Source organism: Propithecus coquereli, unplaced genomic scaffold (genome assembly GCF_000956105.1).
Source record: "Propithecus coquereli isolate 6110/MARCELLA unplaced genomic scaffold, Pcoq_1.0 Scaffold49, whole genome shotgun sequence".
Lineage (NCBI taxonomy): Eukaryota > Metazoa > Chordata > Mammalia > Primates > Indriidae > Propithecus > Propithecus coquereli.
In genome coordinates, this window is record NW_012150729.1 from 106,348 (window position 1) to 134,276 (window position 27,929).

The 27,929-nt window shown below is 40.8% G+C and overlaps 1 protein-coding gene across 2 annotated transcripts in view; it reads left to right on the forward strand.

Moving 5' to 3' along the window:
• The window catches only part of TANC1 (tetratricopeptide repeat, ankyrin repeat and coiled-coil containing 1), a 226,127-nt gene that overhangs the window by 16,209 nt on the left and 181,989 nt on the right, over positions 1-27,929 (forward strand). For both annotated transcript variants that reach the window (XM_012655855.1, XM_012655856.1), the window contains exon 2: positions 11,755-11,863. The gene's annotated coding sequence lies outside the window, so the exon portion shown is untranslated. The remainder of the gene's footprint in view (positions 1-11,754; positions 11,864-27,929) is intronic.

The following is a 27,929-nucleotide window of genomic DNA, read 5'->3' on the forward strand; positions in this document are numbered from 1 at the left end:
GCTTGAGCCCAGGAGTTTGAGGTTGCTGTAAGCTAGGCTGATGCCACGACACTCACTCTAGCCCGGACAACAAAGGCAGACTCTGTCTTAAAAAAAAAAAAAAAGTCACTGAAAAGTACTCAACTCTTTGAAGTCTGGGTTTTCAATCCGATCAACTATTTATTAGACCATTTGCTTGTTATTAGTCCCGACCAGCCTAGGTCCCCCTCTTTGTGTCATATATGTCCTTTTTTGGTGACTGGAAGCTTTGAAGCAAGACAGACTGGGTTAAGGTACCAAGTCAGTCTCTTAGTCCCCGTGTGATCCTGGGCAGGTTACACAGCCTCCCTGAACTATTTTCTGTGAATTTGGAACAAGGGCACTTTTGAAGGTTATTTTGGGAATTGAGTGTCATAAAGTCAAAACAGGTAGACCTGAGCTAGCAACACTCCCTTAATCTCCGGAGGGAGGGTGAGGCCCAGGCATCTGCCTCATTCAGCACACAGGTAAGTGCCTACCTGTTCTGCTAGGGCGTGTATTTAGGGCGGACCGTGTGCACTGCTTTACAACCATTACCTACCTTAGTCTACTTTCCCCCCAGAGTTGGGAGGCATTCTTGTGTGCTTGTGGCTGATACAAGTCAAGAAAGGGTTTTATTGTTTTTGTTTTCAGCCTGTGTGTCTTTTTTATTGGTGACTGGTTACCCTTGGGATAATTTTTGCTTCTTGTCTCTCCTAGTGAGCAAGGTTTGGGTTCATTAACTGCCTGCTGCTGATTAGTTCATTTCTATAATGTGTGGGAGGGAGGAGCACCTTCCTCCTGTGTTGTTTTTTTCCGGTACCTTAGCTAAAAGCCATTACTATTTCCCGCCTCAGTAACAGGGCCTCTCAGCTCCCAGCCCCCTTTCCTTAGTCCCCATCCTTATGGGAAGGACACAAGAGGAGTCTGCTTACTCTCTAGTTGGTTTGTGCAGTCTTTTAACGGGAGCCAACTGAGTCCTGTTCTGTGCCAGGCTTTGTGCTAAGTGCTAAAACTCCCTGATTCAATCTTCTTAAAGGCTTTAAGAGGGAGCAGGCATTCTTACTACTGTATGCCCATTTTGCAAGTGTATTCTGTAAAGGTGCCCCTGAGCCCCCCACCCCTCAGGCTAGTGGGGCCCCAGTACCTCCTTCTGCAGTGCTGCCTTCTCCTTCCCCTGCCCACCCGCCTATAGGCTTCCCAGGGGGCTTTTTCTGCGGTGACTATATCCAGAATTGGTCACCTTGTAGGTCCTTTAGGGGTCTCAGGTCCGAAGATCGGTTTTAGTGAGTGGTATGGGAGCTGTAGATGCTGTGGAGTTGGGGGTGGGGAGAGAAATGTGGGGCATAACTGGCTGTGCGCAGGAAGCCCAAACTGGCAGTGTTAAGCAGGGCTGTTGCAGCTGCTGGGGACTGCATGGATGGCCCCTGGAAGACCCTTCCTGAGTGTGCTAGCTGCAGATTTGTGGATGCTTTTGGCAAACTTTTCTTGTTTATAATAGCCTTTTTGTTTTTTCCTGTTTTAGTCCTACATTCTAGATTGCTTTTGACTGACTTTTTGGGGGACAACAGTGCCCTTAGATTATCCCTAATAATTATAAAGATGTTGAGTCCTTCAGGACTGCATATTTGACCTCCTCACTTAACTTTCGGCATCAAAACATGCAAGGGAACAGCATAATGGAAGGAAGATTCTGGAGTAAGGTGGACTTGGTTTCAAATTTCAGCTCTCCCCCATGGCCTTGGATAAGTTTCTTAACTTCACGATGTCAGTTTCTTCATCTGTAAAATGGGGATCGTTGTACTAGAAATAATGTTTGTACGGTACATCTAGAGTAGGTCTTGGCACGTAATAGATGTTGGGAACTTCCCTTGTTTGATTCAACAGGTATTAAATTGTACCAAGCTCTAGGCAGTTACAAAGATGAATAAGATGCAGTTTTTGTCCTGGAGGAAGTTTAAAATCTAGTAGGCAAGGCTGACACATACAAATTCATCCTGAGGAAGTTAAGTGCCAAGCCCCTGGCTGAGGCTGGAGCAGAGCACAGGAGCATTTCCTCTGCCCTGAGGGTTAGGAGGTCCTTGCCTTCAGGGAGGAGGTTATGCCTAAACCCTGTCTGGAAAGATTGAGTAAGAATTCACTTGAGCAAGCAAGATGGGATGGGTTGTAGCCAAAGCAACGGCATGAGCGATGAATGGAGAGTATTCAGGAGAACTATACTATACGCCTCTGGGTTTGGCTGGATGGAGTTGACTGTGAAGGAGAAAGTCTTGGAAAATGATCCCAGAGAGCTTGGTGAGTGTGAAGTTACTGGTGGGTTTTGTGTACCTTGCTGAAGTACTTAGACTTGATCCGGTAGGTGTGTGATGGGGAATCACTGAGGGATTTTAATTTGGGAAGGGACATGTTTGGATTTGCACCTCAGCATGGCTGCTGGGAGTGGGAATGAGCATGAATTTAGGAAGGGTGGAATAGAGACCAGGAAACAAATTAGGAGACTACATTATGGTTGCGATGACCACTTGAACTTGGGCAGGAATAGGAAGGATGGAGAGGCATATTCAAAGGCAAAGTCAGTAGGGATTGATTGATAAGGGATGGAGCCAGAGGAAGGAGGAAGACTCTAGGGTACTGATAGAGATTTCAGCCTATGTAATTGTGAGGGATGTTGCTGGATGCAGAGGGAAGGAATACAAGGGTAGAATTAGCCCCCTCCCCACCAAGGAAGATGAGTTTGGGGCATGTGACATGGAGGTGTCTGTGGGAGTCTAGGTGTAGTTCGACAAGTGGTTGGATGTTGGCCACAGGTTTGTGAAGCTCAATGGAAAAAAGCCAGGGCTGGAGATCAGAGGGAGTTTAGGGATTGAAGTATACTGTTATTGATGAAATGTTAACAATACATGTACATTTCCCAGTAAGAGAAGAAGATGTAGAATTTGCTAGGATAAAAAATCAAAATGTGAGGAGAAATAGCATATAAATAGTGTTTAATACCATTGTCATACATTTTTACAGTGCACGGTCTGGTTAAGTAAATTATGGTGTATCCATACAATAGAGTGATCCGCAGATGTTAAAAGAATGAGGTAGATTTATATGTGCTCTTAAAAATCTCCAAGAATGTTATTAAATGAAAAATTATGTATGCATAGAGTATCTTTAGAAGTATATGTAACAAACTACTAATGACGATTGCTTTTGGGAGGGATATGAGGTCTGGAATAGAAGAAAGTCTTTTTATTGCAGATCCTTTTGTGCTGTTTGGCCATTTTTTCCATATTCATACGTTTCTTTAAAAGATACTGTAAACACTGTACATTATCAAGTGTGCTGGAAACCAAGTGGCAGAACAAAAATAACCTGTGCAATGACATTGTAATAGTATTATGCATAATGCTAGATTATTTCATGCTCTGACAGTAATGCCATGCATGGAGGGGGTTTAGAGTTTCGACCTTTCACATACATTATTTCAGTCAGAATTAATCACTCCTCCATCTGTGCTCTCATAGCAATTAAAATATTTTAAGAATTATAAATGTTAAATGATATTCTGTGAAGTTTGGAAAGGAAAGAAAAGAGTAATACATGTTTCAGTGCAGCAACCCTGATTTTGTTCCCTTCCTTCCCTTCCATTTTTTGCATATGTCTTTAAAAAAATGTAGCTGTATCTAAAATATACATGTACTTACAGGCTTTTCTGTCCAATATGGTTTCACGCATCTCCCCAGGTGTTGTGTAGTTGTCCTCCTTGGCTTTGTAAATACCTGCTGTTTTGTGGAGCTCCGTGATTGTTTCACTGTGCTTTCTTGCACCTCTGCTCCCGCCCTGTCCCGTGTAGCTGTGTTAATTCCCTGCCTCGATGCTCCTCTCTTCCTAGACTCTTGGGGCTGGGATGGCCTCTTTGTTGTCAGAATCAGGGCACAGAGAAAAGGGTGCAGCAAGTATTTTTGAAGGAATAGATGTTCCTTCTGGGCTTTACAACAGCATTTTAAGGTAGAGACAGTAGACATTATGGGCATTTCTCAGCCAAGGAAAGGAGTTGGGTTTAAACAGTTTTCCTAAAGTCACACAGCAGCTACCTGGAAGTGGCAGCACTCAAACTTGAATTCAGTTCTCCTAACCCCAGCCACTGTCTTTCCACTGTTTGTGAAATCAGAATTTTTCAGTAGGATTTACAGGGGAGCAAGCTGATTGAGTTCCCTTCAGAGCCAGTGAACTAGGATTTTGACACTTTTGAGAAATTTAGGAGCTGGAGCTTATATTCTGGAGATGATTGATGAACTGGGTTCAAATCCCAGCAGCACCTTTGACAAGTTGTGTAACCTTGGGCAAGTTACTTAACATCTCTGGGCTTTAGATTCCCCTTAGTATTACAAGGTCTGAGATACATATGGGCACCTACCCGCAAAGGATTATTGTAAGGTTAGGTGTTAATACATGTAAAGCTTTTAAGTTAGTACCTGGCACATGGTAGGGGCTCACTTAATGTTAAGATAACTTTTTTCCAGTGGTTGGATTAAAAAATATAACACCATTGTTGGCAAGGGTGATGGAGAAATGAGAGTTCCATCCAGTGTTGGGAGAATAAATGGGGACAACTCTTCTGGAGGGCAGGCAACCTGTCAGTGTGCTAATTTAAAATCTGCAAATCTTTGGACCTGGAAATTCCAGTTCTAGAAATTTATACTAATGAAATAATTGTATAAATGCACAGTTATATTACATGGATGTTCACTGCAGTATTGCTTAACAGCAAAAAAAGTGGGGAAAACAAATATGCACTTCAAAAGGAGCTTCGGGGAAAACTGGTCATACCAACAATGGAATGCTCTGCTCTCATAGAAGTTGAAATATTTTTACAAACAGGTGGTTTCTATAGTTTCTACAGGGTAAGAGTGAGCTAGATGGAGTGATATGGAAAGGTGCCTTCTATCTATTGTTTAGTTGAAAACAGTAGGCTACAGTATACTATGTATGGTATAATCATATTTATGCTCTTTTTTCAAAGTATATATTATGTATCTGTTTGACATGTTTACTATATACCAGGTTCTAAGCTAGGCCCATTTAAATGTGTATATGCACATAGAAAAAAAAAGACTGGAAGATCTTTGGTGGGATTGAACAATTTTTTGTTTAAAAGTTACCTTTATATGGCACTATTTTTTCATTATTTATATACTACTTTTGTAATACATGTTTTAAAAAACACAAAACATTTTCCTCTGTTCTTAAAAAAATAAAAACCTAGGCACTCCCTTTCCCTCCCTTCAACTTTCAATTCTTAAATTTTCTTGTTAAGTTTTTTAAAAGTTAGTTTCTAAATTGTTCTCTGGTTTGTCTTCAGGGAAGACATTATCTTTTGTCTTGAGTTACTTTTCCTTCATAACAAATGGCATTGAATGCCTTCTGTGTGAATGAATGTGCTGAGGTTTGGCAGTGATACTCCAAATATCTGCACTGTATATTTAACAGTATTATTCTGGTCATTTTGAGTACTTAAAAATTAAACCATTTTAATATGAAAAACTTTTCCAGTGATTTGGGTAGAGTATGTGCACTATACATATCTAGTTTTAACTTTCCAGGGGGATTTCTATTTTAGAACAATGGAGATTATAACAATGAATGGATACTGACCTTTTTTATTTCATGATTTATAGGTCATAGAATAGAATTGTTTTCTAATTAACTATAGAAGCAGAATGTCTTTTGGGGGTGGGAGGTGGTAAGAAGGAGGGCATGAGAAGGGATATAGAGAGGAAGAAAGTGATATATTTTAAAATACAAAGTAGATTAAGTCCTCATTGAGAATGAGAAAATCAATCTAGATGTCTTTGTCTCAATTTGAGATCTTCATATTGCAAAAAAGTTGTTATAGATTTGTAATTTTTTTAGCAAGTTGATTCATTTGTGGGCGTTGTAATATTATTTTGCCAAATCATAAGTGGTTAACTCTGCCACATTGGGACTTGAGAATATGCTCTAGATTTTCAAGTTGAAATCTTGGCATCTTGTATGAATTCTCACAAAATAACTACTGTTTGGAGAAAGGACTGATCATATTTTTTTCTTTTTAACCAGTGATACTAAAAGGTATGTTTAAGCTTTTGAGTTTGTGGAAATGTATGAAACATCACTCCAGGTGGGGATGGCAGGCTTGGAGCTGGACAGAGCTGAGGGTGAACTTGATTTGGCCATTTTCAAATTGAGTGGCCACTTAAGGGACTAATCTTTGCCTTGTTTATTGTGGAGATTAAAGGAAATAATGTGTGTGAGAAACCTACTGCCTTGTCTAGTTAAGTATTCAGCAAATACTAGTTCTTCCCAAACTCTTAGAGTTGAGATTAGGATTTCTGGGTGTCTTGCCACTGTCTTAAGGTTGCCCTATAGCTCTCTTTGTATTTACAAGTGTATGTATTTAGAAGTGTTTGAGATGGTGGTGGCTGGCTAGTGGGCAGTTTTGTGTATTGAAAATTGCTGCAAACTGAGGCTTGGTCATTATTACCATTGAACTTTTAAGTGTAACAGATGGTTGCCATGTGTTTGTGTTATTCTCTGTTAAAAAGCACTTTTTAACAGAGTGTAAATTCCAGTGTAAAAATATTAATCTTTGAAAGCCCAGAGTTAGGCTCCTGTTATCAGCTACTTGAGTGTTATCAAATGTGGTAGAGGCTAACCAGATCCTCATAGTAGTCCTGCCCCAGTGCGTTGCCCGAGGGAGGGCGGGACACTTGGAAACTTCAAACTGAGGCTCTTGGTAGGCGTCAGAAATCTTCTTTAGGTTTTTATAGAAAGGGATAATGAGAAACCTTCCAGGCCAAAAGGCAGTCTTATACCTGTCTCTGTTCACTTTGCCTGCCTCCCTCCTCCCTGACTCCCATTTAAATCTTTCCTGTCCTTTAAACCCCACATTTCTCAGGATGCTTCCCCTGACAGCTCTCAGTTCCACTCTTGTACTTCTGTCTGTATCAAACATGTTAGCGCCGACACCTACTGCCCTGACCTTTAGATTCTCATCTCAGGTTATAGCCGACCGGAGGACATCTACCAACCAACCTTTTGCTCTTGCCTGTTGTCTGGGCATCTCCTGCCTTGCTCAGCCCTGAATGCCATTCCACATGGTACACAGTGACTGATTCTGTGTTTCTTCTTTGTCGGGTCCAACACTCTGTGTTTTGGAAGAATCCTCTGGAAGGTTTCCCACACAGCAAGCAGTTCTTCTCTCCTTTAATTAAAAGAGAAGAAAAAAGGAACTTAAAATAATTTTGTGTAAGTCTGCCTTCAGTGTTTTTCTTTTCACAGACATATGCTAAATAATATGGCATACTTTTGTATAGCTTTATATTTTTGTACACACACGGTATATATTATATTAACATGTATTCTTCTGGAAATGATTTCTAATGATTCCATGTAATTCACTTTCCAGCCTGTAGGTGTAACACAATTTTTCCAAGTGTTTACTTATTACTAAATTTTAAATAACACTGCAGTGAAGTATTCTAGTTTTAATTGAACGACTTCCAGCAATCAAACTGTGTTAAATTAACTAAACATAGTTGTTTCTTTGAATACGTTTGTCCAATCTGTTCATCTTATTAGTCTCTGAGTAATCACCATGGTCCAGAACTAAACTATCTGTCCTAGGGTACACTCAGACTTAAGTATTATGGTACTAAGGATAAAACAACGTGTATACCAATAGGAAGGTGGTGTTAGGTATTTGAGTAAATAGATGCTACATATTTAGACAAAATAGACACTGAAGAGCTTTAATGGGCTGCCTGTAATCCCAGCACTTTGGGAGGCTAAGGCAGGAAGATTGAGGCCAGAAATTTGAGACCAGCCCGGGCAACACAGCAAGACCCCATGTCCACAAAAAAATTTAATTAAAAAAACTTTAATGTATACAAATTAAAAAAAAAATCAACCGGTAACTATTTGTGCCTCTTTGTGTGTGTGTGTGTGTGTGTGGGGGGAGGGTATTGAGATGTAGGCTCTGAGAAAAGAATCTACCTGCATGACAGTTATATGACGTAGGCACTGAAGAGAGTGGGGAAAAAAAGGCATGGCCTTAGGTAACTTTGGAAAATGGTGTTTTGACTATTATACATATGTGTGTATTCATGGGTTAGGATACACACATGTATTTCTTAGATCTGTCCACAGAGAGGGCTTAAAAGCAGTGACATTCCAGTAGCAACAAGCACACCCATATTCTGATTCCTAAATACCATTCTCCAATAAACAATAACCATGACTCTTTGAAGAAATGGATAATTATAGGTCAGGAGCATCTTGCATTGTCAGAAAAGAAGGAAGTGCTCATAAAACAAAGGGTGTGTGTGCATGTCAAAAGGATATAGGAACCAACCTCAAAGAGCTCCTAATAGCCAAAGCTGGAATAATTTGAGAAACAAAATAAATAGTGTAGTGCTGTATTATAATTGAAAGTATAAAATAATTACACCTGTACATAACTTTATACTGGGAGAGGAGATATCTTCCTTATGGGAGAATTTCAAATAATTTATGTAGATACTTCCCTCTTCAGGAGCTTAGGGCTTAATTCCCCCACCTCTTGAGCCAGGCTGAATTTAGTGACTCACTTCTAAGGGATAGAGTATGGAAAGGGAGGAAAAAGTAAATTTATAGTGGAGAAATCTGACAAACTCTACCTTAACCAAGCAATCAAAGTTAACATCACCAGTGGTGAATCATGTTGAAAGCATGTACAGTTAATTTGATGTGATGAGAAGGGCACTTCATGTCTGTGGTCTTCCCCCAAAACCTATAACCCCGATATGGCCGTGAAAACATCGGACCAGTCCCAGTTGAGCATTCTCCAAAGTACTGGACCAGTACTACTCAAGACTGTCAAGTCGTGAAAAACAAGGAAAGACTGAGAAACTGTAACAGACCAGAGGAGAACAAGGAGGTAGGGCAGGTAATTACAAAGTGGGATCCTGGATTGAGATCCTTGAACGAAAAAGGACATTGGTAGAAATGTTGGTCAAAACCCAAATGAAGTTTGGAGTTCAGTTAATTTTTTAAAAGGGCACTAAAAATATTTGCCTCCCAACATTGCATTATGTAAACATTCAAACATAAAAGTTGAAAGAAATGTACAGTGAACATCTTCATTCCCGCCACCTAGATTCTACAATTTAAGATTTTGTGATCTTTGCTTCATTACATATCTACCCATCAATCCATCTTATTTAAAAAAGTATTTTAAAGTAAATTATACACATAAATACATGTGACCCCCTCGCCACCCAAGCCTGTTTAAAATGTAATTTCTGCATTCTCTGCCGAGGTTGTCTAGCACCTATTGGGCCTGTCACAGTGGACACTATGTCTATGGTTGTGCCTTGTTGAGCCTACAGGACCATGAGAAGTTGGAGAGGATGTCGGTTATCTAGGCACATCCCAAAGTGATCACAGATGTGTGTGATCAGGTGACCATGCTTGACTGACGTGGGTCTATACTCGTGAGCAGTGGGGCATCATGGGATCTGTGAGCATCCAGGACGTAACAGCTGCTTTCCTGGCATGAGGGCAGCTTTAAGGATGGCTGCACGGGGTGGTGAGTCTGGTCTGAGACAGCACCGAGCTGCTAAAGTTGTAGTGTGTAGTGTCTGAGCATTTATTTGGGGAGAGCCTAAGGCCTGCCTCACCATGCCATTCTCCCTTCCCTCTGATCTCCTGGGAAAATGAATAGAGCCGGAGGAGAGAGGCTTTAGTTCTGGAAGCAGGTAGGAAGACTGACCAGCTCATCAGTCTGGAGAGTGTGCAGTTGTGCAGAAAGGACAGAAATCACTCCCTGAAGGCCACAGACTTGGGGATTTGCCCAGAAGAAGACCTTACAGCTGCTAACAGTAGCCCTATTCAGTTTGGGTGCATAATGATTTTAAAACTAATCAGGAACCAAAGCCTGAGGCTGGGGACAAACACAAATATCTTGTTGACAGAGCAAACATCTAGATTTTGTCAGATAGGAAGTTGCTGGGAAGGTCAGAGTGATGTAATGGTGTGCGGCTAAGCTTTCATCCTTAAACAGATGGGCCCCCAAGGTACCATCTGCACCTCCCTGAGGCCCTTCGAAATCACTTCCTATAAATTAAATTGTCCTAAGTTAGTATTGAGAAATTAATGTGGTAGCCATACCAGAAGCAAAGCTAGACAAAGGAAGGAAATTTCCACTGAGTTACTGGTTTCCTTTTCCTCCCCTGCTTCATAAATAGACCTGAGATTTATTATTTTGTCAGCTTTCTTGTTTAGCATGTGAATATTGTTGCCTCCCCAAATAGCCATCCAAAGTAAACTTCCCTTTCTTCTCTTAAGCTTGGACAACTGCATTTATCCCTACCTAAGCTGGGGTCAGCTAGATATTCTTCATAAACTGTCTTTTGCTGTTTTGGGTTTTCTGTTTTTGTTGAAGAGGAAGTAGTGTTTTTCTTTCTGGTTTTTTCTTTCATCAAAGGGATATTTGTTCTGGAAAGACAAGGGGAAGGGGTGTTTCTCAGTCTAGATCAGAGGCAAAAAATGTACGGCATCGTATGTAAGTGGCTGGTGATGAATCTTAATTGGCGACGTTTTTAATAAAATATTTCAGCATAGAAAGCAGGGTCTGCTGTACTCATCCTTTTATTTATTCAACAGTTCTTGGCACATCGATGTGCCAGGCACTGAGGAGTCGCAATGGATGATGTAGCCTCTCTTCTCAGAGAGAGAGAAAATAGCAAAGTGAAGTTTAAGGAGGCATTAGAGAAGCTGGAGGAGGAGGAATAAGGGGGGCCTTCCTGGAGGAGGTGATTCTTGAGCTGTGTCTCAGGGGAGTAGCCAGGCGAGGTGGGGCTTGGGTGGAGGGACACCCTAGCGGAGGGGTGGAAAGTTAAATGGTGGATGGAGCGCAGCGCAGTGGGGAGCTGAAAGAGAGGCTGAGGGAAAGGTTGGTTCAGAATAGGAGTAAGAGGAAGAGCCCGGGAGGTGCTTGTGGCTAAGTTGGTAGGTCAGGAGTAGGGGCAGGAAGGTGGGGTGTTAGCACATCAAGCCTGCTGGCTTCGGTTTTCTGGGTAAAGTGGGAAGAAAGGGCATTTGCTAGAGCAGGACTGAGAAAAATGATAGGAGTTTCAAACAGTGGTTGTGGAGAATGGGAGGGGGCTTTCTTAGGATACAAAGGGCCTCTCTGGGTCAGAGAATTCAAGTGCAATGGCATCTTTCCGTGGTCTTTGGTCCCGGGGTGTAGGTGAGGACAAGCTGAGTTGTGTTGATTCCCATGGTGTGGTCAAAGAAGAGGGCTGCAGAGAGTCGATGGGGAGAGCTGGATGGTCAGTGGTGGGGTCCATGCTGTGAGGTAATGAAGATGGCACACACTCAAGGGACATCAGGATGCAAGGACCAGGGGGGAGAAGGGGCTGTGAGAGCCAGAAGGATAGGAGGTTGTGGGCATCAAGCAAGAGCTTTGAAATATGCTTCTGGCTGTGAGGTGTGACCCAAGGAATGGCGGGCCAGAGCCAAGGGCCAGAGCCCAAGTGCATCTGCCATCACTTCCTGACCCTGTGCCGGCACTGCTCTTTGTGCTTTGAACTGTTGGTTTAACAAGAGCTCCATGAATAGGCGCTATCGTTGTCCCCTATAGAGGTGAGGCCACCCGGGGAGGTGAAGGGGTTGCCTCAGGCCATGCAGCTAATAAATGGTGCAGTTGAGGTTCTAATCCAGGTTGTCCCCTCTGCTCTTGTCATTTAGGAGTTGACTGTTGGGGAAGAGCGTCTCTAAGGAAAAAGGGCAGAAGAGAGAATTGTGAACTGAGCCTCTCCTCTTCTTTTTCTGGTGAATGAGAAGTTACCGAAAATAGGTAGGTGAGACAGCTGAGATTTGGGGTAGAGGGTAGTATGACTGTGAATAGTGGGAGCCTCAGAGGAGGACGAAGTTTCACCTGAGGTTGGAAGAGAAATGGGCTGGAGAAGGTCCAGTCTTTCTGCCCGCCCAGAGCCGCACTTGAACCAGTGCCTCCAGGTGGAGTGAGGCCGCCTTGGAAGCAGAGAGGGGGAGTTAGTGTTTAATGGGTACAGAGTTTTCGTTGGAGAAGATGCAAAAGTTCTATAGATGGTCGGTGACGATGGCTGCAGAACAATGCGAATGTGTCACCGAACTGTATACTTAAGAATGGTTAAAATGGTAAAATTTGATGTTTTGTCTATTTTACCACAATAAAAAATAAAAAGATGGTGTAGGGAGGGAATGATAATCGTTACCATTTATGAAACTTTTTCCTGGCACAAAATGGGCAGTTATTAAATATTTGAATGTATGCTGGGGATTTCGCTAAGTGCTTTGTGTGTATTTTCATTTAATCCTCACTTTCAGAGATGAGGTAAAGCCCTGCTGTGCAGATGAGGAATCTCAGGTTTAAAGAGATTAGGCAACTTGCCCAAGGTCGCACATCCAGCAGTGGCGTAGCCTGGGTGCAACCAGATCCCTCCGACTCCGGAGCCCTTGCTTGTATCCCTTACGGAATTGAACAGTAGAAAGAAGGTTCCAGAGACTGTGGGAGAGGGAGAATGCGGGGGGTTGTGGATAGAGTGTAAGAACCGGTTCCCCTCGGCCCCAGGAACAGAGAAGCAGAGTCACCGAGGATGCAAATGGCAAAGGAGTTTATTTGCTAGCTCGAGCTAGGGTCCAAGTCCCAGAGCACCAACGCAGTGGCCTCCCTATGAACCAGGACCCCGCCCCGGGGTAAAAGTGAAGCTTTTATACTTTTGGTTGTGCACGACACACCGGTGGCATACGATACGCTGAGCCCACCATCCCCTTTCCCCCTTCGTCCATTGGTTCCTTTGAAAGTGGAGGATTGTTCTGACCCCTGATTGGGTGGTCCCAAGCCTCAGGATTTTCAATTTTCGCACCTGCGCCAGTTCTGATCTGCGTTTGGGGAGGGGGACTGAGACTTAGGCCTACTCTAGGAAGTTCAGCCTGTCATGGAGTTACTCCCGCCCTGTTTTTTTTGATTAACTATATTTGACTAACAACTAAAAGCAAGCACAGTTACAGAAGCAAATGGCATTAGTTAAAATCAAAGAGAACACATTTTTCTAATCTAAAACAGTTTCTGTTCCACACAAAACAAAGTACATTCTTCTACCAACAACTCCTGCCTTTCAAGAGGAAGTACCTGGAATAGGGAATGCTGGATGAGGAGAAGAGGGTGGGGGGCTGGGAGCAGCAGGACCACAGGAATGACAAGTCAGATGGAAGGGACCACTCTCCAGTGTCCAGACTGGGCATGTGCTGTGATAAACCGGCATAAAGCCCAGGTGACACTGACCTGGTCTCAGAAGAGGCTGGAGGTTACAGAGAAGTGTAAGGGCCCAGTGTAGTGGTGCCTGTGTGATCTACAGTCAGTCTTGTCAGTAGAAGATTCTTGCCAGCCTGGGACCTGCGCCAGGAGGGGCCGGTGGCATGGACAGTGTGGCGAAGGGCTCAGCCTGTGCTCCCTTCTCAGCTTCATCCTGAACTCTCCTTCCTGCTGACCTGCCCGAAGGAGCCAAGCTGCCCGTTGAGTCTGAAATCAGCAACCTGATACTGAATTTAGGTGCACAAATGCTAGGAGGAGGAGGCAGAGAGGAGGATTGAATATTTTTCTAATGCTGACAGAGCAAATACCAAGGGTGAGGTTAAATCATGGCCAACTACCAGGCTTTGTAGACGATCAGCAAACTGCAAACAGGTTTTTATCCTATTTAGCAGAACGGTATGAAATACATACACGAGGAAATAGATTTTACCTGGCTCCTCAAGCAGATTTTGAGCTTGTAACCTAAAACTCCTAAAGGTGTATCTTATCTTAAGTGGTGGCCAGTGGTATTTGTGATCCCCCAGGTGGAGATGGGGGCCTGCCTCAGATATTTAGGTTTAGTGGGGTGTTTGTGCGCTGTTTATAAGGGAACTCTTGAGAGCTCCTGTTACCATTTTTACTTCATATGTTTACTTTGGATTCAGCAGTCTTCTTTTATTCTCCTGCCTGTAGTTTTAAATTCTGTGCTAAAAGGCAGACTGCCTGAGCAGTGCTTTCGGTGTGATAGTGGTGATCACGGAGAGCATGGTCTGTGATTATATAATTATTTGGAATAAATAAAAAGATGTCTCATGGTAGGTCCTGCAAGGGCAGCCTGGAAGTGGCATTGTTGGGGATTAAGTTGCACTGCAGTTGAATCTTGCAGCTGTCAGACACGTGGTGCGGCAGCTGTAGCCTCCAGGGGTAAATAGGCTTTCATCAGTATCACTGAAAAGTGCAGGGAGGATGCAGGGCACTGCGGGATGCTATCCATCAAGAGTCGATTGCAGAACCTTGTTCCTGGCTGTGATGTGTTTTACGCCCCACAGCTGGCTGGATCTGTAGAGCTTTACACACTTCATTTCCAGGAAAGGTAGAGGGTGTATGTGCTCGCTGATGTCAAATTCTGATTGATCATTTCACTGTCCCCTTTTCTGCCCTTTTTCACCAGCTAAGAAACAGTTGGGGGCCAGGTGGAATTTGCCTTAAAGTGAAAATAGGACTAAGGTAATGGTAACGAAAGTAGCCTTCATTTTGGGAAATAATAATGGCTAACAGTATAATGGCCAGTTACCGTCTGTGCCTTCTTGGGATCACCTAATAGGCTGCTTGAGCACAGGATTTGTCTTTTATTCACGGCTGCATCCCTCAGCCAAGAACCAGTGCCTGGCACATAGTAGGTGCTCTGATAAATGAACTTAGTACAGATGAGGATGCTGAAGCACAGAGAGGTTAAATTGCCTGCTCAAGGCCACACAGTTAATAACTGGATTCCTTGACAGTAGGTAGATGAAGGAAGTGGAAGTCACAGGGAATAATGGTTTGTCCTCAGAACTTCCTCATTGAGAATAGTATTGTCCATGTTTTTAGAGGAGGAGTGAGTTTTACAAAAATAAAATTTTTATATCTGTTAATAAATGCTAATTTTTAAAATTAATTTTATTAAAAATTAATAATTTGATATAATTTTATAATTATGTTATGAGGACTAAGTGAGAAAGAACTTAGAACAATGCCTATACTTTCTGAGTGCTAGGAAGTGTTTGAAAATTTGCTGTGCATGTCATTTTTTTTAAAGCATGTTTGATTGCTTACTTGGTTTTAATTTTGAAATAATGACAAAAATTTTTTTTAATTATAGAGATGTCTTTAAGAATAGACTTGAATAAGAACATATAATTCAAAATATAATAGGAAGCCAAGAGGGAGGTCTGATTTTAGTAACAAGAATGTTATGTTACCATTCTAAACAGCGCATGAATGTAAAATATTTTATTAGACAAACAACTAGAATACAACATTTTAATAGGAATCGTCCATAGAGCACCAAGGAAAGTATATTAGGAGAAAGTGTTATTATTTAGCCCAGTAGTCTTTACACAGTTGTGACATTGCAGTCCCAGCAATAAAATACTTTTTGCTCACACCTGCATCATTTATAAATTTATAGTCACACACTTAAGAATAAGCTATTTGCATTATAAAATATGCAAAATAGAAATAAAAGAATGACACAAACATGATTTGAATATTTATGTTTTTTTTCCTATACTCCTGGAGATCACCTTTTACATTCTTTTTGAGACATCTGGTTTAGAAAGACAGCATAATCTAGAAGAGGAAGTACCCAGCATTTTTTGAAGGAGGTTTACTATTTTTCTGGAGTCGCATGTGGATGAGAAATTGACAGAGGTAAACTGTCAGGCAGATTGAGTGTAGGATGTTTGGGGAGTAAACCAGAAAGCTATCCCTGGCCATCTATCTGAAAATGTTGATGAGGTATCACAAATCAAACTCCCAAGGATTAAAGTGTCCCCATTAGAATTGTCAACCCACTTCCTTATAACTGATAATGCTGGACATTATGGGATAGAGGAAACCATATAGTTCATACACAAGGTATGCAAAATTGCTTTCAGATTTGGAAGATATTTCAACAAGGTCACGTACCTTACCATATTTCAGTCTGTGATGGACCACACATACGATCACAGTGTCCCATAGGATTATAATACTGTATTTTTACTGTACCTTTTCTGTGTTTAGATGCACAAATACTTACAGTTACCTGCAGTACTCAGTAAAGTAACATACTGTTACTTTGTAGCCTGGGAGCAACCCCATAGCCTAGGTGTGTAGTAGGCTATACCATCTAGGTTTGTATAAGTGTTCCGATGTTCTCACAACTAATATCATCACCTAACTATGCATTTCTCAGGACCTATCCCTGTCTTTAAACACATACTACTGTATTTCTCAATGGAGTGGTAAGGAAGCTAAGTTAATTATTTGGAAGTGAAAAAGTGGAAGTAAGATGAAATCACTGGACTCGACCTTGGCAAGAAGTGTGGTGGATAAGAGGGGTAGTGGGGAGGTGACACTCTGCTTGTGGCCCCCAAGAGAGACCAGGGTGGAGGCTGACTGAAAACTCTGAAAAGGCAGAGGCAGAACCTAAAGTGGGGTGCTTACCTTTGCTATTGTGTAATATTTGCTGGTAAATTAATCTTAGTTTCTCCACAAATTAACATTTTCTAAAATTGTCGAATTCTTTACCTGTTTCTAGATTTAAAATATCATATAAAAAGAGATTATCAAGTTAAACTGCATTCATTGGTTGAATACTTTGTCCTTGTGGGCCAAATTCAAGCTTTTGTAGTGGTTTTATTTATTTATTTATGAATGAATGACAGGGTCTTGCTATCACCCAGGCTGGAGTGCAGTGGCATGATCATTGCTCACTGCGACCTCGAACTCCTGGGCTCAAGTGATCCTCTCACTTCAGCCTCCTGACTAGCTGGGACTATAGACGTGCACCACCATGCCCAGCAAATTTTTCTGTTTTGTTTTGTTTTTTTCCTTGTAGAGACAGGGTCTCCCCATGTTGTCCAGGCTGGTGTTGAACTCCTGGCCTCCAGTGATCCTCCTGCCTTGGCCTCCCAAAGTGCTGGGATCACAGGTGTGAACCACCTTGCCAGCCTAGTGGTTTTATTTTTGAGAAAATTTTTATTACAAGAGAAAACAGCTATTGCTATTTTTGGAATTTCAGCTTATACTGTGGTTGATATCTACAATTTCTGTTGCAAAGCATGCCAGCATTATTCTGAACTGCATCCAGTACAGGTTGGTGGTCCAGGTCATTACTTGAAATTGATGAATCCTGTTTTAGCCACGAAATGAGGAATCACAGCTATGCTCCATAGAGGGAAATATGGGTTTTTGGTCAACCAGCTATTGGTTATTTGGAAATTGTTGCTGACTATTCTGCCCAGACTTCGCTGCCTATTTGCAACTTGCATTATAGTTCAGCCTAGTTCTGCCATTTGCTCCTGTTCATGGGCTGTGTATAGTATCATTCAGTCTCTCCTTGGTTTCCAGCATGCCCAGGTGAAACATAATGATCCCAGCTTCTGTTTAATGTCTCTTCTTGGCATCATTGAGTCCTATTATTTGGAAAAATCTGTGTGGCATGATTGATTTGGAAATAATGTTTTCAATTTCCTTTTACTGCATATATCAGAACAATTTTCTGTTAACTAATATGGTGTTTTGACTTTTGGTTTTAGTGTGTTTTAGAACAAATATTCTGGGATAAGTCTTATAGTAGAACTCCAAGACAGAATTCATTAGCCTTATGACATCAGTAGCCACCTCAGACCACCAAGTGGTAATGAACATGAATTGATTTGGAATGATGGATGGGGTAAGCTGATCATCCATAGTTTTCTATTGATCTTAGGTACTGGGTTGAACTACTGAAATAAGTTGGCAGTTTCAAACAGATTTAAAATGCAAATTATTATTCTTTGAAACATTAAAAGCAGGCCCAAAGCTTCATTTTTCATTTGAGAGGGTTTAAAACTGTGCTTACAGCCATTTTGTTCCTCAGAAAACTAAAAAGAGAACTATCATATGACACAGCAGTCCTGCTACTGGATATATATCCAGAGGAAAGGACATCAGTATGTTGAAGAGATATCTACTCTCCCATGTTTATTGCAACTCTGTTCACAATAGCTAAGATACAGAATCAACCTCAGTGTCCACCAGCACATGAATGGGTAAGGGAAATGTGTGGTACATATACACAATGGAATACTATACAGTCATAAAAAATGAAATTCTGTCATTCGAGGCAACATGGATGAGCCTAGAGGACATTATGTTAAGTGAAAGAAGCCAGGCACAGAAAGGGATATTCTGCATATTCTTACTTACATGTGGAAGCTAAAAAAGTTGATCTCATAGAAGTCAAGAGTAGAATCGTGGTTACCAGAGGTGGAGAGGAATAGCGGGGTGGGGAGGGTGGATAGCCAAAGGTTGGTTAACTGATACAAAAGTACAGTTTGATAGGAGGAATAAGTTCTAGTGCTCTGTAGCAATACAGGGTGACTATAATTAACAGTAATTTATTGTATGTTTTCAAATAATTGGAAAAGTAAATTTTGAACATCCCTAACACAAAAAAATGATTAAATATTTGAGGTGATGGATATGTTAGTTACCCTGATTTGATCATTGTACATTATAGCATATACTGAAATATCCCACTGTACCCCCCCCCAAAAAAGGGCAGCAATAATTTAAAAACACACAAAAAAACCCCAAAACACTGTGTACTTAATACTGAGAAGAAGGTGGAATTTGAAAGCATTTCAACATGATGGTAGATTATCTACAAGTAAAATATTTAAGTGTTATTGGAATATTTTCAGCAGAAGCATTTCACAACAAGCGAGAAAAGATCCTCTTCTGGAAGTAGGTGGGCCCGATATTAAAGAACCAGAGAAAATAGCAAATACAGACCATTCGTGGGAACCTTCCATTCCCTCAGGAACTTCGTTGAAAAACGGGCTATGTAGGGAACTAGTCTTTGGCAGTATTCAGCTCTGGAAAAGTTTTCTTAAATGGTAGTTATGGTATCATTCAGAGAACACTAGTGGTAAGTGTTCTTAACTTTACATAAAAAAAGGCAGTCACTTTTACAACTAATTTGTGGATGTATTTATGGCTTAGATGGGGGAAATGTGAGAAACTGTGATAGTTGGCAAATACTTAGAAATGACAGGAATAGAATTAGAAACTGATAAAATAAGAATTTGGGGTTCCTGGGAGTCCTTGAGAAAAGTGGCATCACTGAAAGAGTGGATCAGGGAAAAGCAATGCTGCTTCCAGAGACATGACTCACTGAGGGAACCGAGCATGCCCTTCCTCACCCTTTGTGTGGGAGGCCGTGGGAGTGTGGGGCCTGGCCTATGGCATGCCTGCCTGCAGCCCCCTTTGAGTCCTCACCATTGTTAGTGCAGTAAAGAGAGATTTCACACTAACATGTGGCTCTAGTTTACAGATTGTAATCTGCCAAATCCTATTTCAAGGATGTTAAAGGGGACAACATTCAGAACTATGTGTTTGTAGAAATGAATGAAGAGCATTTAAAAATTTTCTCTGAATGACTTTCATTTTCATTCTAAAAACGAAAGAAAGATTTATTGGAATAATCTCCTGAAGCCCCTTCTGGTTCTGAGTGAGTGTGTTGATTTTGAATAGATGAGGATGGGAGGTGACATTTATTTAACACTGCTTTCTATTCCAGGAGCCGTATGTACAATAATTGCTTTAATCCTTCATTATTTTATTGACTCTGTAAATCACACCTATTAGGTAGGAATATTACTCTTCCTATTTTACTAATAAGGGTGAGTAACATGGACAAATTCACTTAGCTACCACCAATAAGTGGCTGAGCTGGAATACATTAAGAAACGGTTATAATAATAGTAACAGTGAATCCTTGTAAGTTTTGAAAAAAGTTAGTGTTTGGGGTGTTAGAATTGTTCTGTTTTCTCTATTCTCATTTTCTCACAGATTACTGAGAAGTCAAAAAACTTTTTAAAGATAGCGAGATCTCAAGTTCTACCCCTCGAAGAAGAAACACTCATTTTTTGGATTGTTGGGAGGGAGGAGGGCAATAAATGATACCCCAGTTTTCCATGAGTTCTGAACCAGTTCTGAGAGACAAGGGGAAAGAAGACATACGGAATTCAAATTGCACCCTTTTTTTTTTTTTTAACTAATAGAACTAATATTGGAGAATATGATTTAAGTATTTTTTAAAAATGGTTTTATATGTGCCAACAGTGGGCTTCCTACTGCTGAATTCCATCTAGACAGCCTTGCCCACCTGCTCACTGGTAGTGCTGGCCCATCAGGCCCTCCCATGTGGTGGCCACAACGTTGACCAGACTTAAATGTTTTCTTCCGGAGTAGCTTGGCACCTGAGAAGAGGAGGGAGGGGCTGGGACCCATCCCCAGTTCCTGTTCCTAAACTTCATGGATTAGGTAAGTCACTAGGGCTCCTAGGAAGGGGTGAGTGAGGGGCCAGGAGAGAGACTCAGACGGTCAGCTAGAGGGATGCTCTCCACATGCAAGAGGAACAGGCAGACCCTCACCTCCAATAATAAATGCTCTTCCGTTTCCCAAAGCCAAATTGTTCTGAATCAGTTGTTTTCTTTTACTTGAGATTCCAGCTTTTGTAAAAGTGAAGTTAGATTAAAAAGAAAAACAAAAAAACCCTAATCTTGTTTCTATTTTAGTGGAAGTCAATGTAAAGTATTTTAGCATATATTATTCACTCAGTGTTCTGAGAAAGTGGGTGTACATGATTGTGCCGATAGCAATGTTTTTGAGAACCTGCATTCAAACACATGCCTCTGGAACCTTAAAGTACCTTGGTACTTTTAGTTTTTTTAGGAGATAGTCAATAGATCGAAGACTTCACATAAACAAAAACTGCCCCTTTTCCATTGTGGCTGTTGAAGTCTCTGCCATGTAAGAGACCCGGTTCTAATGCTGTACTTTCCTGTTTTTTCCTGACAGGCATACTATTTTTTCCTAATAGAAGTGGAAGATACTCAGACTGAAAATTTTTGTGGGCAACTGGCTTGTCAATTTCTGAAGTAACATTTTTATTCATCAAGGAGTAAAGCAAATTTGCCCAACTAAATTATTCATAGGAATTACAAAACTTGTCACTTAGAGTGGATGTTGGGATATTCAGGTCATTTAGGAGGCTGTGGTTAAAAATAAAATGACCTAAATATATAGCTCCACTTTTTTTTAAAGGGAAGTTTAAGCTTTTAATTTTTGTTTGACATTGGTTCTAATTCTGTTTCTGTGGGGAATGTAAGTAGCTACTCTTTGAGTGTTCCAAATAAAGAAAAATTATTTCTACTTTTCTCATTGGTCATTCTGCATAGTATATATGTAGCTCTGTTTTTAAACCAGGTTATATAAATTCTTTATTCTTTCTGATACATGAGAGGTATACATGTGAGTGACAGAGAAACGAGAAGGTTGTAAGCAAATGACTCTTCCAAGAAGACAATTCATTAATTGTTCTGGTCATTCCTTTTACACTTTTAAGGAAGGAGCATTGGAAATATGAGCTTGTCCCAGTCTGCTTTTGGGCAATAACTGGAGCATAAAATGTTGAAAATCAATTATGTATTTAGGGAGGATAAAACAGGCTGACATATTGAAGGCATATTGTATTATGTTTGCTGGACTAACCAGGACAGTTACATCATATTCCTGCAGTAAAATTGTGTCCCAAGAGAGTGAGACATAGAGGATAACACATCCTGATGTACCCAAACTTTACAAAACATGAGAATATTTCTAATAGATTTGCTGTTTGTCCTGGGTAAAAGTCCTGTCTTAAAAATTGGCTCTGCTTTTTTGTTGTTGACCGATAAAGAGCTTGATATTTTTGTTTTATGCATACTTGTCCCTGATTTGTAGCAGTGTGGTAAACCTGCAGTGCACTGAATGTTCCCCCATGCCGGTTAAGTGGTAAGATCTCTGCAGGAGAGGGTAGAGAGTTTTAGATTTCTCCTGTAATCCCCCTGCGCCTGACAGAGTGCTGACCCTCTATAGCGTTTGTAGATTTGTAGGCTACTTGCATGGATGTTGTCTTATGTCCACTTGATAGTAGAGGCACCCAAGGACTGGGTTCTGTTGTCTGTGGTCACATAACTGGTAAGTACCTATATTAGTTTGCTAGGGCAGCTGTAACAAAGTACCACAAACTGGGTGCCTTAAACCTGTGGTCCCCAACCCCGGGGACAGGGCTGAGCATCACTGCCTAAGCTCCCCCTGCCCCCCCGTCAGTAGAAAAGTTGTGTTCCATGAAACCGGTCCCTGCTGCCAAAAAGGTTGGGGACTGCTGCCTTAAACAATAGAAATTTATTGTCTAAGAATTATAGAGGGTGGAAGTCCAAGATCAAGCTGTTGGTTCCTTCCTAGGCCCTGGGAGGGAAGGATCTGTTGTTCCAGGTCTCTCTCCTTGACTTGTAGATGGCCATCTTCTGTGTCTCTGCACGTCATCTTCCCTGTATGCCTGTCTGTCCAAATTTCTCCTTTTGATGAAGATACTAGTTATATTGGATTCGGGACCACCCTAGTGACCTCATTTTAATTTGATCAGCTCTAAATATAGACCCTATTTCTAAGTAAGGTCACATTCTGAGGTACTGGGTATAAGGACTTAAGCATAAATTTTCAGGGGACATAATTCAACCCATACAGCAAAGATCTGGGGTCACAGCCTCTGTCTCCTAATTCAATAACTTGCCCTGCCCAGGCTAATAAACATTTGGTTTTTGGTTTATATGCAGCTTAGACAAGGAAGGCCAAACCTTCTGTTCAGACACCTACTGCACTCCTTATAGTTTCCTTCCATGCTAGTTTCTAGATTGAAGCCAATTCTTAGATGGTGACAGTTTTGCTTGAGGCTGTTTTTCAGTGAATTTTAAAAACAATTATCTTCTCCCTGTTTGATCCCAGGAGTACAAAAGTACTTGTTATTTTATGTACACATTGGTTTTAAAGAGGCATAAACTGTTTACTTTGCCTATGATTTTTTTTTCCCTTTTAGCCTTTTTGAAACACCTTTTCCCCTGCCCTAGCAAGGGAAAATGATCAGTGTTTGAGGGTTTCTAGTATGGAACATAAAGCCACGTGGGGAGTTGGCATCTTAACTCTCAGGCAGCAGTGGAAATCCAGGTGCCAGGTACTTATCCACTGAGAACAAGTTTGGGTTGGTACTCAGAATGTACTGTTTAGAAGACAAAAAATGCTATATCCCATCACTTTGAATTTTCAATGGTATTTACAGGAATTTTTTATGTCAAACAGGCATCACTTTAAGAAATTCCAAGGATTTGAAGCTTGGACTTGGTGGGGAGAGGGGGCAAGGGCAACATATGTAACCTAAACATCTGTACCCCATAATATGCTGAAATAAAAAAAAAATAGAGGTAAAAAAAAAAAAAGAAATTCCGAGGATAAGTTTCACCTTAGAGCTAGGTGCATTCCGTCTGACTCAAGATTGTAAACTCACAGGGGATGGCCCTGTAAATGTTAGGAAATAAATATTTTCAGGGGTTCTGAGTTAGAATACTATAAATACAGACTGGATATACCTGTTCTGTGTGTGTTTCTAAGGTTAATTGCAGTTTTCAAAGTAATTTTAAATTTGCTTATATTTTACATACGTATTTTTTTTTTTAGTGAAAGACAGATGCCTTAGAAAGCAGCTGCATGTAGAAATGTAAATAATAAGACCCCTGATTGGGACATTCTCCTGTGTGTGTTGATTTATAGCGCAGTGGAACTCTGTGTGTGCATTTTAAATACTGGTATGGAACAGACGTGGATCAAAACCTCTTGTCAGTGTTGCACTGCATCTCACAGTTCAAAGGTAGCCAGATACATAGTGCTTGGCAGGAAGCCTCCCATTTTGAATATTTGTTGAGAGAAAAGAGAGCTTGAGTCTGTGTGGAGCATTCTATAATGAAGGAAGAACAGCTCAACTGCTGTAGACAGGTATTAAAAGTCTGTCCCACCGGCCTCACCGTGTATTTGCTACAGATGCATTCCCACGAGGCTTCCAGATTGAAAACAAAGTCCACTGTCGTGCTCTACAGCTGTTAAAATAGTTAATACTGTTCTTCCCAAACTATTATGGCATGTGCATTATGTAGCTTTTGGGAACATGAATTTATAGTGCATTTGGGGTCTTGGGGATCATTAACAACTTAATTCAAGCAAATAGCAGCAGACCAAATTATGTAGGCTATAGTACTTTTTTAAAAAAAAACTGTAATAAAATATATATACATAAAATTTACATTTTAATCGTTTTTAAGTGTACAGTTCAGTGGCATTAAGTATATTCACACTGTTGTGCAACCCTCACCGCCATCCATCTCCAGAACTGTTTCATCATCCTGAAGAGAAATTCCATACCCATTAAACAATCATTCTCCATTCCTCCCTCCCCCAGCCCCTCTAACCTCTATTCTACTTTCTCTCTCTATGAATTTACGTGTTCCGTGTATCTCATACAGTGGAATCATAGACTTGTCCCTTTGTGTCTGGTGGCTCTAGTAATTCTTAAGATGTATCTGTATAGTTTTCACTATATGCCCTTTTCTCTTTGATCATAAAATAATTTGGTAGATAACTTTAGAATATTAAAACTCTAGGACAGAAATTTGAAACTCTTATGGCTTCAAGGGCCAGAAGATAATAACATCTAATATTTATAGAGCAGTTACTGTATCAGGCACAGCTCTAAGCACTTTGCAGGTAATAATACATTTACCCTTACACCAGCCCTGTGAGGAAGATGCTGTTAATAATACCCCAGTTTTGCAGATGGGAAACTGAGGCCCAGAGAGATGAATTACTTGCTTAAGATAATAACGTGGCTAGTATGTGGTGGAGTGGAGATTCCAGAGCCCAGGTTCGTAGGAGCTCCTTGATTATGCGTAGGTGCAGCTGAGTCAGCCAGGGAGCGAGCTGATGGGAAACACTGATCCTCAGCCCCCGTGTTGGGGTGAATTAAGGGAGTGTTGGAAATAGAGATTCCACTCAGCTAGTTTGTTGTTGCTAAATGGGAATGCAGGTGCAATGCTGCTGGTACTTCCAAATTTTTAAGAGAAGCTAGAAATCCTTATTTATGTGTAACCTCCTGATTTCTAAGTGTTGACAGCCTAACTCTATTACACCCAAAAAGCATGTGGGCCAGAAGAATATCTATGGCCCACTAGTTTCGGACCTTTGCTCCGGAGGCTTCAGGACAATCTCTTTCTTAACCAGACCCCTCAGCAGTTGATACCCCCGGGAACACTCATCACTTGCCACTGTTTGGACCCGAAGCAGGGTCTTGGTGATCTTCGCTTCCCCAGCTGCAACTTTCATGTAGCAATTTTCAGTAAATGTGTGCCGAGCAAACGAATCTTTACAGCACTCATGATTTCTTCCCGAGTGCTGCCAAGAGTTCACTGAAAGTCTAATTTAAAACAAAACAAAGCCAGTCAATTTTGAGAGAGGCTCATATCTTTTCATGTAGAGCTTCGTAATTTATTGTTTCATTTTGGGTTCCTTTGAATTAACAATGCTGACTAAAATAGGACTCTAAAGTGTTTTTTTTCCCCCTTTAGAAAAATTCCCACCAAAGAAATTTAAATATATGCTATGTATAACACATACCAACCTATGCTTCCTTATTTTAATAATAGCTACCAGTATTTACTGACATGTTTACTGCATGCTAGCAACTGTGTTAAGGGTTTTACATACCTTATTTCTTTTAATGTAGGGTCACTCAATTAAGAATTTGTGAATTTGAGTTGAATTTTAGAATAAGAAGGTCTTCAACATATCTAATCCAGTTTACTGACTGTGTGTGAAGCTGCTCACAGCCAACATATTTAAGTCTGAGGTCATACATGTGGTGTATGTATAGCCAGATCCTTTGTACACACACATCTGTTGAGTGGTATAGACAACCTCCTAGAGATACCTGTTGTGTGGTGTAGTCAGTCTCCCTTTTTTTTCGCTGGCCTCTGGTCCAATAGTCTTTTTCTAGACACCATAGTGCTTCTACTTTTATCTCTCCATCATCTGTGGAAAGATAGGGTTTGTTAAAGTGTAATAATAATTTTTTATTACTCGTATTAGGTTATTAAGTATGAAGTGTTTGATTTCCTTAAGTACTAAGTTTGACAGTTGATATCTCTGATATTTCACTTTGACACTTCTTGTTTTATTTTTATTGTGAAGGTACATTCTCATTCTTTCAAACACATGTTTTGGCTTGTGATTATCTTTCATATTTTTCTTCAGAGCAATTTTTGTGAAACCATCGATAAGTCAAAAATTTGTGTTATTTTCGAATTTGAGTTCTGTCTTGGAACAAATGCAGCGCAGACCAGCTCGAAGTGTTTGGGGATGATGTGGCTAATGAACATACAGTACGTTGATGGTTTGGGAAGTTCTATTCTGGTGATTTTAATCTTGAAAATGAGCCACATGGGCGACCTGAGACCAAGGTGAATAATGATGAGCTGAAAGCTGTAGTAGAAGCAAATCCATCTCAACCTACGCATGAATTAGCAGCAAGTTTTGACGTCACTATTCCAACAATATTGGACCATTTGAAACAAATTGTCAGGGTAAAGAAGCTGGATAGATGGGTTTCGCATGAATTAAACGAGCGTCAGAAGAGAAATCATCTCAAAGCTTGCCTTTCTTTGCTGTCACATCATAAAGGTGAACCATCTCTACACCATATTGTTACATGTGATGAAAAATGGATTCTTTTTGACAATTGCAAGCGTTGAGCACAAGGGTTGGATAAAGATGAAGTACTGTCCAAAACTGAATATTCATCAGAAAAAGCTAATGGTGTCTGTTTGGTGGTCCAGCACTGGTATTATCCACTCCAGCTTCATGAAACCAGGTCAGTCGATTACAGTGGATGTCTACTGCAACTGATTGGATGAAATAATGAGGATGCTTACCATTAAGCAGCCCAGATTAAGTAGCCACATGTTACAAATAATGCTGCTCAAACTACAGAAGCTGGACTTGGAAGCTCTTTGTCATCTACTGTATTCACCAGACCTTGCACCAACTAACTACCACTTCTTCCAGGCTTTGGACCATTTCTTGCAAGGAAAAATATTCAATTCTCAACAAGCTGTGGAAAATGCCTTTCATGATTTCATGGCCACTCCCTTTTGGGCTTCATCGCTATTGGCATAAACAAGCTACCATTAAGATGGCAGAACTGTGTCAATAGTTTAGGCAAATACTTTGATTAATTGTACTGCTTCTTGTTTGAGATATAATAAACTACACTTTTGATTTGAAATCAGACATTTCATATTTAATGACCTAATGTAAAGCTTCTGAGAGACCAGTCCTTACCAGGGTACTTGAAATGGTTTGCTACTTCTGGTCTGGATTTGGATCATCCTTTTGCCCTTGTGAGTTGCCTGGAGTTCAGAGTTACTTGTGGCTAAGAGAAGTGACCTACATCCTTAGCTCATTAGCACAGGACCCTGAACCAGATGATCTGATAGATCTGATTGTCTTATAATACCATAAATGAAAATGTAGGGAAATTTTTAACTTAAAACAGGCAATTTACATATGAATGATAGAGTAATCTTCATATTCATCTAAAATACTTGACATTTGGCTTGCACTTCGGTAGACATCAGCAGTTTTTAAATCTGTTTCTAGTGAAGAGGGCAGGGTTTGTACTTTTCTCTCATTCAGCTGAAAATCATTTAGGCTTTTCGTTCTAAAAGTTATTTTCCTGATAACAAAAGCAATCTATGCTTCTGGTAGAAATTTTTAAAAATAAAAATTGGTTGGGGCCGGGCGTGGTGGCTCACGCCTGTAATCCTAGCACTCTGGGAGGCTGAGGCGGGCAGATTGTTTGAGCTCAGGAGTTCGAAACCAGCCTGAGCAAGAGCAAGACCCCGTCTCTACTAAAAGTAGAAAGAAATTAATC